The sequence below is a fragment of the Bidens hawaiensis genome, unplaced genomic scaffold (genome assembly GCF_021521415.1).
Source record: "Bidens hawaiensis isolate Kalapana, Puna unplaced genomic scaffold, B.hawaiensis_p1.1 tig00003988_1, whole genome shotgun sequence".
Taxonomy (NCBI): domain Eukaryota; kingdom Viridiplantae; phylum Streptophyta; class Magnoliopsida; order Asterales; family Asteraceae; genus Bidens; species Bidens hawaiensis.
The window spans coordinates 1,298,385-1,314,473 of NW_027491233.1; the positions used below are offsets into that span (position 1 = coordinate 1,298,385).

Consider the following 16,089-nt stretch of genomic DNA (forward strand, 5'->3'; position numbering starts at 1 on the left):
GTAAACCAAACGGTTGGAGCTATTAGTTTACGTAACTTATACTCACCAACGATTGGAAATTCTAAACCAAAAGACTTACAAGATTATGTGGTCTAGGATTTGCAACAGCCGGATTTTGGTCACACCGAAAATTTGCAATGCTAAGAAATATCTGAACGTGTACGAGTGGCAATTATCAGTCATTATCTTGCCTAGCTCTTGTATAGACTACCAGTTATCAGTCATTGTCTTGCCTAGATTTTATATAGCGTGCTTGTCTATATATACAATGCAAAATGAGACGCATGAACAACTTAACATTATAAAAGAAGTTGAACGCGATTCTGTGCACATACAAAATATGTCGAGAACAAAGCACTTGACCACAACACTTAATGATCAAATCCACCTGATTGCCCATCCTATATATGTAACTTGTGCTAAAACACATGTAAATATCCTATGTTTATGTCTTCTTCTAAGAAGAAGATTAGCATTGGGTGCAGCCTAAATGTTGTGAAGACTCCCAATGCTGTGGAAGAGTATCTTAAGGAGGAAGTTAAAGCTTATAAGTCCTCAATGTTAAAGGTAACTTCAACAGTTAATGTCAAGATAAAGAAGGAATTTGACCTGGGTAAGATGGTGATGATCATGTTGATGAAGCTCCCATGGTTAAAACAATTCTTAAGCAAGTCCGAGAAGGAGGGTGTTGGCTTTCAGCTTGTTAGCACTCAGCTAGATTCAAGTATAGATTTTTTTTCTTTTTTAAGAATTATTATAATTTTTATATATGGTTATGAACTTATGATATAGCTACACCACCCTTTTTGGTTTCATACCATCAAAATGGCAGTTTTGACCAAAAAATCAAACTTCGAAAATTATTTGTCAGAGCGGTCGTTTGTGAAATATATGGACGGACGTTGTGACCATAAAGGGTAATTATAATCTTGAAAATTACTACTCAAAACAACCGTTTGTCTAATATCCGAACGGTGTGTGTATAGATGATTCATTTTCTATCATATAAAATGCACTAGAATGTAGTAAGAATATTGTATATTGTTACTCTGTCAATGAAAGGTACCATGAAGACAACGGTAAGCAAAGAATGTGTAATAGACTGGTATGAGTGTACAAGTTGCAAAGCTAATGGTAAAGGGTGCTTCAGCTTTAAGGTTGAGCTGGAAATTGATGAAGACTTCGGAGAACCATGAGCCATCTTGGTGAGGAACAATTATGGCAATGAGTTGTATTTGGAGACCATCTCTCTTGAAGGCTTTTTCCACTTTGCATGCAATTCATGGATTCAACCAAGTCACATTAGCAAAGACAAAAGGATATTCTTTTCCAACAAGGTGCATATATCATCCTCCACCACTATCAACTTTCATTGTAATTATTGCTCATGTTAATTGTTATTAACCACTACAAATCACATCCTAAATTGAAGCAGAAACCAGATCCTAAGTTGAATCCTAAGCCGAATGAAATCCAAAAAAACAATCAACTTGCCTAAAGTAATCATTCTGGTTGGGTTTCCATGGTGTTCAAACTCGAACCCAACGAAATCCTTGTTTTAGTTACCATCTTCTCCTTCACAATTTCATTGTTCTCAACTTCCTACCCCATCATCTCCCCATCAATAAATGGGAGAATTTGATACATATGACTCTAACTTCTATATATGGCCATATATTTTTGTAATATAGCCCATATGTTTTCAGTAATATTTTTTGGCTCATATTGTTAATATATGATTTTTTTAATAGCCCAAAACAAACCGATTAAAGAACTGGTTATTTTTTTATTTTTGGATTTATGGTTTTTATTTGAGGAAAAAAAGTTAGATTTTTATGTGTAACAACTAACAACTAGCTTCATATTACTTTCTAACATTTTCGGCCCCGGCTATTTACAAGTTTAAGTTTTGCGACTGACTATAGCTATACAGTATATGACTGGCTGATCTGTTTAGTAACAAAATGGAAAATCGGTTTTAAATAATTTCAACTATGCCCTATTGGCAAATAATAGTCCAAACTTAACACTTGGCTAGTGGCGGTCTCAACAAAAGGTGTATTTGTTTTTAACGGTCCATGGCTAACGAAGTCTTAACTCCGTTAATATGATGCTGAGGTGGCATGCCATATTGTCAAAAACCCGATTACATGGCAGCTAACGTGGCTTGGTCTCTTCATTTTATTACTCTCTCTCTCTCTCTCTCTCTCTCTCTCTATACAGTAATGTCCCAGTAACGAAGGCCACTGAAGGCATATACCACAAAGATGAAGCCAACCACGGTCAACAAACGCAATAACCGACAATCCGACCGGCGCTCCGGCGCTCCGGCACTCCGCTGACCCACCACACCAACGCCATCCCGCCGCCACCAAGGGTTCCAAATCAGAACTCATCAACGACTAGCGATGGGTCGGAAAACGTAAATGCACTAGTAATTTAGGGTTTATACCACAATGACGAAGCATCAAATTGTTCCTCTTCCTTACTCGACCCGAATCTGTCGGCTCCCTACTACTTGACCCAAAGCACCATGATTATTAACCAGTTTTGTTTGGCGGGCCAGGTATACCAAACGGATTGTCGGTCTAGGTTGTTTAGAATGGAATGGTGAGAGCTTGATCAATAGAGGAGATTCGGGTTCCTTGTCGGAATCCATGGTTTTGGAAACATGTTGCTCTTTTAGGTTAATTAATTCTTCCTTTTCAGCTTCTAAATTTATTCTAATTAGGGATTGAAGGTGGTGGTTGATTCAGGTTGGTGATGGGAGGTGGCTGGTGTGGGTTAGGGGGAAGAAGAAGGAGGAGGAGGAGGAGGTGGAGGTTGGGGATTAGGGCCCACTTATATGTCACATAAGATTTTTTTTACAACATGACATGCCACCTAAGCATCATACTAACGGAATTAAAGCTTCGTTAGTCACGGACCGTTGAAAACAAATATACCTTTAGTTAAGACCATCACCGGCCAATTTTTAAGTTGGGACTGTTATTCGCCAATAGGTCATAGTTGGGATTATTTAAACCAATTTTCCTAAGAAAAATGATGAATCGGCTCCAAAGCATCTTGTAAAGTAAGCATTAATGGCATGGCATCTATGCATTCTAACGTTTATTATTTTATTTTTTTTAAATGGCGTTTTTAACATGTATTCATGTTATGACTAACTAGTATATATGTTCACTTCATGTGGTGGACAGTCAAGTCATTGTCAAATTAACGTAGACAAGTGTGGTAGCATGCCAGACTTATTCTTGATATGACAGAATCCTTAATTAAAATTGTGTCTCGGTTAGTACAAAACGGGGCAATTGTTCCCATTAAAAGACAATTAAATTTCAAGCCTAAACCTCGATTGTATTATTGATTAGGATAGAAGAAAAAACCTGGTTATAAATAACTCTTACTTATAACAATACAATTCATTGTTAGACAAGAACATGAAAAAAACTAACTCAAAAAACTAGGTCCCTACAATTATACAAGATTACACTAACAATCACCCCCTAATCATGTGACACTAATGAAGCTTCTCATCTTGCTAAACTTCAATATTGGCAACGCTTTTGTAAGGATGTCCGATCTTTATAAATCTCCACTAACATGCTCTGTCTAGATTTGTTCTCTTTCTCGACGCACTCCCGTATGAAATGGTATCGTGTGTTGATGTGTTTACTTCTCCTGTAAAAAACTGGGTTCTTCGTCAAGGCGATAGCCGATGAATTATCTACCTTCAACATCACGATTTCCTCTTTTTCTCTCGTAATCTCAGACAACAAACCCCAAAGCCATGAGGCTTGACATGCAGCCAACGTAGTTGCCATAACTTCAGACTCACGCGATGATAACACCATCGTTCCTTTTTTCTGAGAAACCCATTTGTAAATGTAAAGCAAAGCGGAACACCGTTTGTAAATGGTTTGTTCTTGTTTACATCTAGTGAAGCCGAGTTCCTTTAACGACTCATCTAGTCTAGTATTCCAAGCCCTTGGTGCTTAGCATAGACCGTACAACACTTTAGCCAACTTATACACTTTTCTTTCTTAACCTTTCTTAACGAACCCATCCGGTTGAAACACATACACCTCTTCTTTCAAATCACCATGAAGAAACGCGGATTTTACATCCTAGTGATGCACTTTCCAACCTCAATTTGCTGTTAAAGCAAGTAAAAGTCGAATGGTTTTGATTCACATCACAGGTGCGAACACCTCTTCAAAAATCGATCTCGTATTTCTGAACATACCCATTAGCTACGAGTCGGGCCTTGTTCTTGGTTATTTTCCCGGTATTATCTCTTTTGATTTTATAGGCCCACTTTAAACCATCGGGTTTACTTTGGGTGGTGCTTCAACTAACCGCCATGTCTTGTTTCTTTCAATGGACTCGATCTCCGCTTCCATGGGCTTTCTCCAATGTTTTTCATTATTCGCTTCTAAAAAATTTACCGGTTCGTTAATGAATGATAATAGAAGATTAACCTCATCGGTTTTTGGGTCTTTCTCAGCATGTGTCGGTATACCTTCAACAAGAAAGTCGCTAAATTTCTTGGACAAAACCGTTTTATGAGTAGTTCGACGCGGCTGGGTAACTTGTAATGGTTCATTGTTTAGGCTAGTATCGGGCTTAGTTGGGCTTATAGGTGGACTGCCATCTTCTGAACTCAATCACTCACTTATGTTTCTGATCCGATCTAGCTCACTAGTTATGCTCGGCTCTGTGGTATCGTGTCGGTCTACAGACCCAGGGTTGAACCCGGTTGTAACCTGCTCAGGTTTGGGTTCAATGTCGTACCCAACAATAAAATCGGTTCATTCTGAACCCTTTTTGCCCTTTTGTTTGTCAAGATCCGCCCACGAGAACCTTTTACACTCGTCAAACTTAACATCCCTCTTAATGTGTACTCGCATTTTGATCAGATCAAACATACGGTAGACTTTTGTTCTAGGTTGAGTACCTAAGTAAATCATCACAATGCTTCGGTCGTCCAATTTCTTTTGACCAGTACTAAGGACTTTTACATACTCCGTGCATCCGAACACTTTGACGTGTGAAAGGTTCGGTTTTCTTCCTTTAAAACGCTCATACGGAGTTGAAGTCTCAAGGATTTTGTTGGTGACCGGTTTAATAAATAAACTGAGTGATGTTTTAACAAACTCCGAGTCTTACCGAGTATGGTTCTGTTTCTTCTCTCAATGACTATGTTTTGATGTGGGGCGTACAGGGCCGTAAATTATGTGCCACACTATACTTGACAAGTAATCTTCCAACACATGGGATGTAAACTCACCCCATTGTGTGTTTATATAGTTTTGAGTTTCTTGCCCGTTTCCTTTTCTACCTTCTTCACGAAATCAATGAGTAACCCCGCCACTTAGTCTTTCTTCTTTATCGTGAAAACCCACATATAGCAGGCGTAATCGTCAACAACAAGTAAAAAGTATTGATTTCCACCATGTGTCTCGGGAGTAATTGCGCCACAAGAATCGGCATAAATGAACTCGAGTTTTTTCTTCGCACGGTAGTGGGATTCTTTCGGGATATCCAATCTTGTTTATATTCCTTGCATACATGCATCACAAATTTTCATCAGGTGTTCGATTCTTGGCACTCCATCTGCAAGTTTTAAGAGACCCCAAAGGGCATCGGAATCCAAATTCCCCAGTCGAGCATGACATATCCATAAGAGATTATGCAAATTCACAGCAAACCGGAGAAATAACCTTTAAATTAATTTTATAAACTCGTTTAAAAGAACGCAGTACCTTTATTAGATGTCTTCCATCTTGTTCAAATATCCATAAGATACCGTCTTTGATTCCGATCTTACATCCTCCTTCGTCTAATTTCCCAAGACATATAATATTATTTTTGAAAGAAGGAATAAAATAAACATCAATCAAGGCTCGTTATTCTCCCCTTTGACCCTTTACTATTATCGTGGCCCAACCTTTGATTTCAACACACGAACCATCAACGAAACTTACGTTCCCGGTCATGTTGCGATCAATGTTGGAAAACCACTATGAATTTCCCGTCATGTAATTACCGCCCGTTATCAAGAATCCACGTGTTTTTGTCACATGGGGTTGAAGCATATAACTTCGGATTAACCTGGTCTTTATTTACAAAAATCACATATTTCTTACTCCAAGCTACCGTCATCATGTGTAAAACCGGTATGTCACACCCCAACCTACATCAGATTATGTCGGGGTGCGACCATATATGTTTCATAGCTCAAAGACACTAACAATACAAAGCATCAATATCTAAATTTATTCATTCATAATTAATATACACAAAGAGTTCAAATTCAATGAAAAATACAACAAGTGTTTTATCTTTATTAATTATCCTAATGTCCAATCTAAGTTCTCCACTTCAAATCATCTGAAATAACAACCTGCAATATGCATAGAAATAATTTGTCAACAACACATGTTGAGCGAGTAATTCACAGTTTGGTGTAATAATAATAATAATAATAATAATAATAATAATCATAAATAAAACAACTCCTTGAAATATGTGAATTACATCAATTGACATAAGCAACTAGATATGTCTTTTCAACATTACACTAGATTTAGACATATTTACTCGGATAAGTTCCAATAAATAAACAAATCTATCTTTTCGATCATGACACTAGATTCGATCAAGTCTACTCGGACGGCGTATGATCATACTATGAGGATTAGATATCAACCAACCATAAAATTAGTAAACACAAAATCATATAGCATTTAACAGTTAATTGAGCCATATCACAACCACGCAATTATTGGAATTGTGTTTCGAGGATAACTATATACTAGAAAATAGCTTAGTACGCATAGTGTCCACCAAAACAAAAATAGGTAAAAGGGTATGTGATTACTCACAAATAAAGATGGTAACGAGAAAACGGGTAAATCGGACTAGTAGTTCCAAGAGGATTCTTGACGATAAGTCCAAATTATAAAGGTACAACTCAATAAATAAACTGATCATAAAAATGAACACGACTCAATAACAAGGGTTTCTAACAGAATTGGGATGGATAAGACGTTAACTATAATTTATTTGTAATTTTGTGAAAGTTGAATTAAGGTGCAAACGATTTAAGTATTATTACCAGTTTCACAAATTTCATTTCGAATTTTAAAACAAAAAGATTACTAATTCAATATTACATAAGTATTGTTTACTTGTACATACATACATACATGCATACATATACATAGGGGTGGGTTGTTGTATAATAATGGTTTATCGTGCATTGCATACACGACACTCCTGAACGTCGATTTCAATTTCACGCAGTGGCAAATTTGTAAATTAAACCTAAAACCAATTTTCACGATCTTCATCGATTACAAACTAATTCATCATATGTATTTAAATCTGCATATCAAATCAACTGTAAGAATAGATGTTGAAAGTAATTCGATCGGCGGCGTGAAAACTCTAAAATTCAATCTAATATGCAAAATTGCTCAATTATGTCTTCCAAAAAATTAATATTATGTATTCAAAAATTAACAAAATTCTTGAAACAAATTGTGAAAAACAACCCGACACAAAATTCTGACCAAAAACAAATTACATACTTTAAACGTTCAAAACAAAGATCTAAAAACGTTAATAACAATTTTCTAACCAAAACGAACACACTTAAAATCTAAGAAGTTCATAACAAAACTTAAAACTAAGAAGTTCATAACAAAAACTAAGAAGTACATAACCAAAATTTAAGAGCTTCAGTTAAAAAAATTAAGCACCTATAAACAAAAAACATTAAAAACACTTGAACAAACCTTTAAACGTTCCGAACAAAAATCTAAAAAGTTCATAACAAAACATAAAACTAAGAAGTTCAAAACAAAAACTAGGAAGTTCCCAACAAAAAATTAAAAAGTTCATTTCAAAAAATTAAACACACATAAACAAAAAACTTTAAAGCACTTGAACAAACCTTTAAACGTTAATAAGCTCATATCTGAAAGTAAACTTTCTATAACATGAAATTGAACACTGAAATCATTTCGTATAATCTCGTAATTATTAAAAAATCATCAATCGACCATCAATTTGATCATCAGTTCCATCATATGAACAAATATGGAACGTATTTAAATTGTATCAATTGAAAAACAATTCCAAAATTTCAGTTCAATTGAAATGGTGTCCACAAATGGCATCGGTGACGATGGTTGAATCGGCATAACAGTTAATTGGGATGGAAACGAATTGATATAATTTACAAACACAAAACTCTTACTTGGTTTCGATACGAATTGAGTGAGATTGGAATACTAGGGTTCGGCGCAAGAACACAAGATCAAAAAAAGATGTTACGTTGCTCCTTTGATGCAATTGGCTTAGGGCTTAACTTCGGAATTGTTAGAGGACGGTGTGTGCTTGTTTAATTGTATTATGAACGAGTATATATAGGTTTTTAGGGTAGGTTGGGTCCGTGGTTTGTTATTGAGGTGATTGGTGGACAATAGCTGTCAATTACCCATAATTACACTGATAGCAAATTGTCCTAATTCATCATACCGATAGCAAATTATCTTTGGACGGTCCATTTTCTGCCAAACCTTTTCCCGGTCCACAACCAAACCTTTTCCCTTGTTCTTTTGACTTGATTCAGTTCCCATCTTATCCTACCAATGACCCATTTATCGATTGCTTTTAGCTTTCCATTCTTCATATATATATAGGAGTTGTTCTTACTTATCGACCACGGATTTGTCTTTATCTCTAGATTGTTCCTCAAACGCTTTTAGGCATCCAACGGCTTCACAGAACGCCATGGTGTTTATATCAACAAATTGTTCAATGGTAGCAACAATCGCTATCGACCTCTTTCTCGGAACGGACTTCAAAAGCTATCTCACAAGGGTCTTTCTTCAAACAGTACTCCAAGATTGCTTGCTTTGGAAGCTATTTGGCTTATCTTGGTCGAGAAGTCATCAATCGTGTCTATTTCTTTCATCATTGATACATCGAACTCATGTTGAAGAGACTCGATACGTGCTTTTCGAACCCTATCAACCGCAAAAAATTTACTCTTAAGTGCATCTTATATCTCTTTAGCGGTGGAAAGGTGAGGCACTTGCATCACCAAAGCCTCCTGCATGGCTTGATAGAGATACGCAATCGCCAACCCATTTATCTTCGGGTCACCCGTCGTTCCCGTTTTTTGGTTCGATAGCTTCCAGAAACCCTTAAACCTTGAATATGGCTTTGATTTTCACTGTCCAAATCGTCTAATTGGTCCATGTGAGAATTGGGAACTGAATCGATATGAAACTTCGCTTCATTGGGGAAAATCGACTTGATTACTTGACCCCATCTCCCATCTTTCAATCAAGATTTGATTACTTCTGTGTCGGACTTGTCTTAATTAGGAAACCCTTAGCGATGACAAGGATGATCAATTAAACACAAATTATCTTTCTGGTGCTGCTCCTGACCTTCGATGCGTCTTCGGAACCGTCGCAAGACTTGTGATCTCAAGTGACCACCTTCCTTGTCATCGATGCGTCTTCGGAACCGTCGCAAGACTTGTGATCTCAAGTGACCACCTTCCTTGTCAGACCTGCTTTGATTGATGATCCTTGCTTCAACGTTGTGTTGATAAATAGTTAGGATCTGACGCCGATTAAAAGACAATCATATTTCAAATTTAAACATCGATTGTGTTATTGATTGGGATAAAAAAAAATTGGTTACAAATAACCCCTGTTTATAATAATACAATTACTTGTTAGACAAGAATAGAAGAAAACTAACTCAAAAACCTCAAAAACCTTTAGGTTTGTAAGTACGACAACTAGGTCCCCGCACTTAAATAAGGTTACACTAATATCCATGCCTTTTTAAACATATAAAATTACATATTTTCATAAGTCCTCCTTAAAGAGCATTATACATCATGCTTTTAAAAAACTTCCATTTTAGTTTTCTTTTTCTCCTTTTCTTTTTTTTACGACCAGTTGTTGAACAATAACTAATTAATGGTAACATATAAATTTGTATAAACTAGTTATTAGAAGAGGGTATTTTATAACCTGCATGTTGTGTCGAGTTTTGCACAGAAAATTGGAAAAGCTAACCGTAAGATCAAACTAAAGGTTTATTGCTATTTACTAAGACCTCCAAGAATACTTTAAAAAGCAAAGACATAGATGCTAGGTGTTATGAGCTACACATACATGTTAAGTGTCATAAGCTATATAGCTATATATACATTTACTGTGGCATTTATTTGGTTACTTGTTTGCAGTGGCATTCGAGCTTCAAAAGAGGCCTTCTTTTTTCTTTTAGCCAGAAGTTGTCATTCCATTCATCCTCTTGGTATCTTCATCTGTACATGTTCAACATTTACTAAGACACTCCAATCCATCTGAAGACTCCAAAAAAGACAAATAAAACTATAGAAAACAAACTAAACCTTAAGCACACATGTCCAAAAACTGTATATAGCAACACAAATCCAACAATTAACTTAAGGTTGTAACTTAAGAATCATTAAATTCTTATTTTAATTTCAAAATACCCAGATTGCCCTTATGGCTTCAACACTTGCAGATCAATGTAATTTCTTTTCTAGTGCAAACTTCATTGCATCCTATCTCGTTGTAATCTCCAAATCCATTGCTAACTTAGTATATACGGTAACTCACTTACAAAATATGAAAATACCAAACTTGCCACAGCTAACTTTGAATTTGTACAACTAAACCAAAACGAACAAAGGCATAAAGCTGACGCTAACAATTAGAAAAAACAAAGCAACCCCAAATTATGACCACAAAATTAAGAACCTATCAAGTACAAATTACAGAGAGAGAATCACATGCATAAAAAAATCAAGTCAAGAACACAGGCATTTCAGCGAGCACACTGCAAGCAATACTAACCTCAACTGAGCAAACTTTAGGTAAGCACACAAACCACCATAATGATCTCTGCATAAATAAACTACCAACATGAACAGTGAAAAAAACCTTCAAAACAGGTGGAGCAAAAAAAAGATAAATCTTAAATTTAACTCCAAATATAGTTTTGTATGTTTTACAATCGAACCCTTAAATTCAACTAAAATAGGCACACAACTATAATAGAGGCAAATATATACCTACGTAAACGTGAAGGTAGGGGCAACACTCCAACCGCTAGATAGACCTACAAAGGAAGACAAAAAAAAGGACATCAGCAAAAGAGGGAAATACTTACGACAGCTAAATAGAACAAATTGTACAATCCTAAATGCTCACTAAATAAATAACTCAAAGTTGCATATATAATTGTGTATACATTCTACAATCCTAAATTCCTAATCAATAGATCGATTAAGGACAACTAAATTGAAGAACATATACGAGTATCGATGGTGAAACCCTCGGGTGGGCAAAAGTGAAATTGCACTAATTTTGACGTTATTTTACTAATCTCGTGAAAATAACGTTAAAAGTGGCGGAAGGTTAATCAAGCATCATGTGGTGGCGTTGATAGCCGAAAGACGAGGGTACATGCACCAATCAGCCGGTATCCCGATGATTGAGTGCTATGTGCTTTATGTCCAAGGCTTGATGCAAAACTACTATCGAGCCGGGGGTCTCACCGGAAGCAGCCTCTCTATCCCTATGGGGTAGAGGTAAGGCTGTCAACATCTTACCCTCCTCAGACCCTAACATAGCTTTGCTATTGGTGGGATATACTGAGTACGATGATGATGATGATGATACGAGTATCGATGGTCTGAGCAACAACAATTTCAAAGCAGCATATCTGTGAGGAGCCACAAAGTTACAATCGCCATCCGCCACCAACGACGACAACTCCATTTCCCTCTATATGAAAGGCTACCCTCGTGGTTCTGCAACCAGACAACAAAAGCCAAACTGACCTTTCAGCCCAATCCTAATTTCAAACGAAAGCTTTTTCATCATTCAATTTCACCATTTTCTATCACAAATACTCGATCCCACAACAACTTACCCGGATTCAAATCTCCAAACATAGAATTTGAGAAATTCTTGTCGGTGTTGTTTCGAATACACCGAATACGTCCAGTTGTCTACCATGATATTGCTTTGCAAGCTGCAAAGCAAGCTTTTCCTAAATTGTCAAAATCACCAACAGCCGGTATCAGACATTTCTAGAACATTTTTTGTCAAACAAAAAATGATCAAAATGTGTATGGCATCTGCACCTCTATGTCACCACATCCTTTTATACTCATTAAAGTAACTTCAATTAATGATCGGGCTTGAGGCATCTTACAACTTCCCAAAGCTTTAGTGTTCACAACTATAAGTTGTTGAAGATATAAACAATATATGATTAAAAAAGTAGGAAACATAGAGCAAAAAAAAATGATAATAAAGGGAAAGTACACTTGATAGGGTTTATATTATGTATAACAAAGATGATGAAAATCAAAGATGTTAATTGTAATAAATTGAAAGATTTGATCACAAGGATCTACAAGGATAACCACCACAAGTGGTCCTGGGCTATACCCTTCTCATGCACATGGCAATGAGCCTAATAACTAACCAATTCTATTCCCCCTTCCCCAAGCCACTAGTCCTCTTTATTTATAATGGTAAAAGTTACATATACCCCCTCCCACAATTGCAAAATACTATTTAAGTCAAAAACTAACATACGATTCCTATCAATACTCCCCCAATAACACGAGCCTTGTCCTCAAGGCTTGGTAGAAGACCCCGACACGGAGCAAATACCCCCATTCGGTTGGAAATCGTCCATATGTTCCAACTGAAAATGCAGACCCTCGAATCCATCCGGTTCATCATCGCCGAGCAACATCACACGAAGTCTACCTTAGGGACATTTATGAGTTGGACTATAGAGTTGTCCACACTTTTAGCATTGACCCTTTTTCCGACGTTCCTCCCACTCGGTGCGAGATAAGGAACGCACACCACAATCACTTTGACCCGCTTGGCCACTTGCAGAATACAAAAGGGAGTTTCCAGCAGGTTTAGACTTCGACGTACCATCAAGACGGTGCCCGAACCGGTAGCCCAATAATCCCGACTGTTGAAAATAGCGAAAACGAGACGACAACGTAGAAGAATCTAATGGTCGAAGCATCAACTCAACATCCTTAGCTAATGACATCGCCTCAATACATGAGGTTGGGCGATGTAAACGAACCCTCTGTTTGACATCATCCTTCAATCCCGCAAGAAAATAACCAATAACTTGAGGCTCGGGTAAACGAGGAACCAAAGACAACAAATACTCGAAATCATCAATAAAGTCAAAAATGGAATCAAATTGTTTAATAGTTGCCAACTGTTCATACGGATTCTGAATCGTGAGACCACTAAACCTTTGAAACATATCCGCTTGAAAATCAATCCACGAAAGAGATGGTCGAACCTGAGTGAGGACCGTAAACCAGTGATGAGCAACACCGATACTCACTCGAGCAAGCTGTAAGCTGTTACGAAACGTAACACCTGAGCTACCCCAACTCGTTTAACAAAATCCGACATACCCGAACCCACCCGATTAAACAGGCCAAACTTATATGATTCTTTAAATCCAGTCATAACAGTAGTTCTCATTCTTTGGATTTTGAAAAAAGCAAAATCAATGAAGAACATACCCACAGGCCACAAAAACAGCTTTGCTTTGTAAAGAAGAAAAGAAGGAAGTTGATGCAGTTTAGGTCTTTGAAGCTTAAGAGAGGAGACAATCCGACCCTAGTCACTGCCAATACCAATCGACTATTTTTCCGACGAACCTGCGGTCTCTGTTTTCTCTCCCTCTGTATGTGTTGAACACATCTGTGGGTGAAGAAAGTTAAAACCTAGATTTAGAGAGGATGAAAAATCAAATGTGGAAATATAAATACAGTCAATTAAACATATATTTTGCGAGTAAGCAAACTTATATAAAGGGTAATATAAATTTAATAAATAAAACGCAAAAGCAAATTTATCAAACCAAGTAAGCATTCGCTTGCGTGTTTTGCGAGCGTAGAATGCTCACCATGAGTGCTTATGTCCAAAGTTGTCAACACTCTACAAAAAGAGTAAACCTTATTATCATCATCGCATTGCATAAAATATGAATAATACCTTCGATTAAATAAAAAAGAATTAGAAATAAACGCATGCTAATTGAGTACTAAGTGTCCCGATAAACCTAAGCTACCCAATGTTCTCATCTTAAGCCGTATGTGTTTTATAAGTGCATTTCATGAAATGAAGTGTAATTATGAAAATGTTGAGAACCCTACACGTGTGCGAGTAAAGTGTTGCGTTACAAAACTTGAATGTCATTTTGTAATATGCATACAAAAACATGTTTATAATCTTTACGTCTATAAACAAAAGTCAACATTACTACAAAAACACAAATTTGACCATATAAAAGTTTGGTATAATAATCAACGCAATCATCAACGCAAAAAAACACAGACAATGTTCAAGACATGAACAACCTAAAGTCATAATCCTTTCCTACTCAAACTTGGCAACATGCCCCAATTCTAGACAACTCATTGACCCATGTATTACACGAGTGAAAATTGTAATAATGTTAATTATAATTATATATTTATATATAGGAACAATTTTTAAATTATGTATTTATATAAACGAACGGTTTTACATAAATGTAATGGTTTTTGTATTGAAAATAGATTGGAGACGTACAAAATCATGGACATAATAGTAGCATTATTTAACAATCTAACATACCATTTGGTAGTAGATTTATTAGCAGATGTATAAGATTACAACATGCGTGATCGTTTAAATAAACTAAAGCAACAAATGAGCAAGAAAATTATTTACTAAACTATATAAAGTTACAAATAATGAAATTACATATTAAATTTTAAATTTGATACAAGATATTAATGTAAACAAATCAAGAAATTACATAGCAGTTGTTAAGAAAATAAAGTTCTCTTCATGTATCATAAAGTTTCTAAACTTCAGTAACTTTCTTCTATGATTCTCTTCTTCTTCCTTTCACTTGTCATCTTCTTCATACCCATTTATCAAACTAACCACAAAATTAACAAAAATTAATATCTCGGTGGGGACAAAAAAACAATTAATTTCAGCTACATATAAACTTCATTGTATGATTGCGAAAAGTAAAGATTACCTTTATCATTGGCATCTCTATCCCATTTACCATACGTGTATCACTGATGAGCCTCAATGTTGCATATAAGAATTTTAATCCTTTTTGCAAGAACTGTCTATATGGTCCTTTCTGTTAACACCCAGTTTGGCACCAACTCAATCAATTGGTCAAAAGACAATTTTAAAAAATTGTCAATGATGGACAAAAGACAGTTTATTATAAAAATATTATATATAAAAGTAATTTATGGAAAGCTTAACTAAAGATTTATTATAAGAAAATTACAAAATCAGTTGACTAAATAAATACTTTTAAAACAATATTACATTTAATTAAATTGAAACCGTATGTAAATAATTAGGTGTAAATAATTAGGTGACTAAATAATTGAAACTTAAAATATGAATATCAACATAAACTTCAATTAGTCACCAAACCGTTGACTTCAATTAGAAAACAATTTTCAATAACGTGTACATGGCCTTACTCTAGTTTTAACTGTATCATCAAAGCTTATAAAAGACAAACCATATAGGTGACCTTTAAACTCATAGGAATTTAAAAGATGAGTTTCGGCAGTGAAACATAGCTTGTGTGGGCAGTCAACATATCGGTAAGTGGACAGATTTGCTCCAAGTGAAGCCTTCCGAACAATCAAAGACTTATTCTCACCAAGCCAAACATCATGCTTCGGGATGCAAGCCTTCTGTGCATAAGCTTGAATTCTATTACCCTGTTACATTATTGATGTGATGAACAAAATAATTATTACAATGTGTAATGAGGAACAAAAATAAAAAAAAACGGATTATAATAAATTAAGTTTCTTTATATAAAAATTAGACAGAATTACAAATTTTGTCCTTTAAAATAAGACGAATTACGGTTCGTGTCCTTTTCTAAGTTTCCTTGCAGGCGGTGTACTTTAAACTTTTTTTTCCTACAAGTTTT

At 35.8% G+C, this 16,089-nt stretch overlaps 1 pseudogene; it reads left to right on the forward strand.

Annotated features, from left to right (window-relative positions):
• The first annotated feature begins 447 nt into the window (after positions 1–447).
• The window catches only part of LOC143624887 (linoleate 13S-lipoxygenase 3-1, chloroplastic-like), a 33,732-nt pseudogene continuing 18,090 nt past the window's right edge, over positions 448–16,089 (forward strand).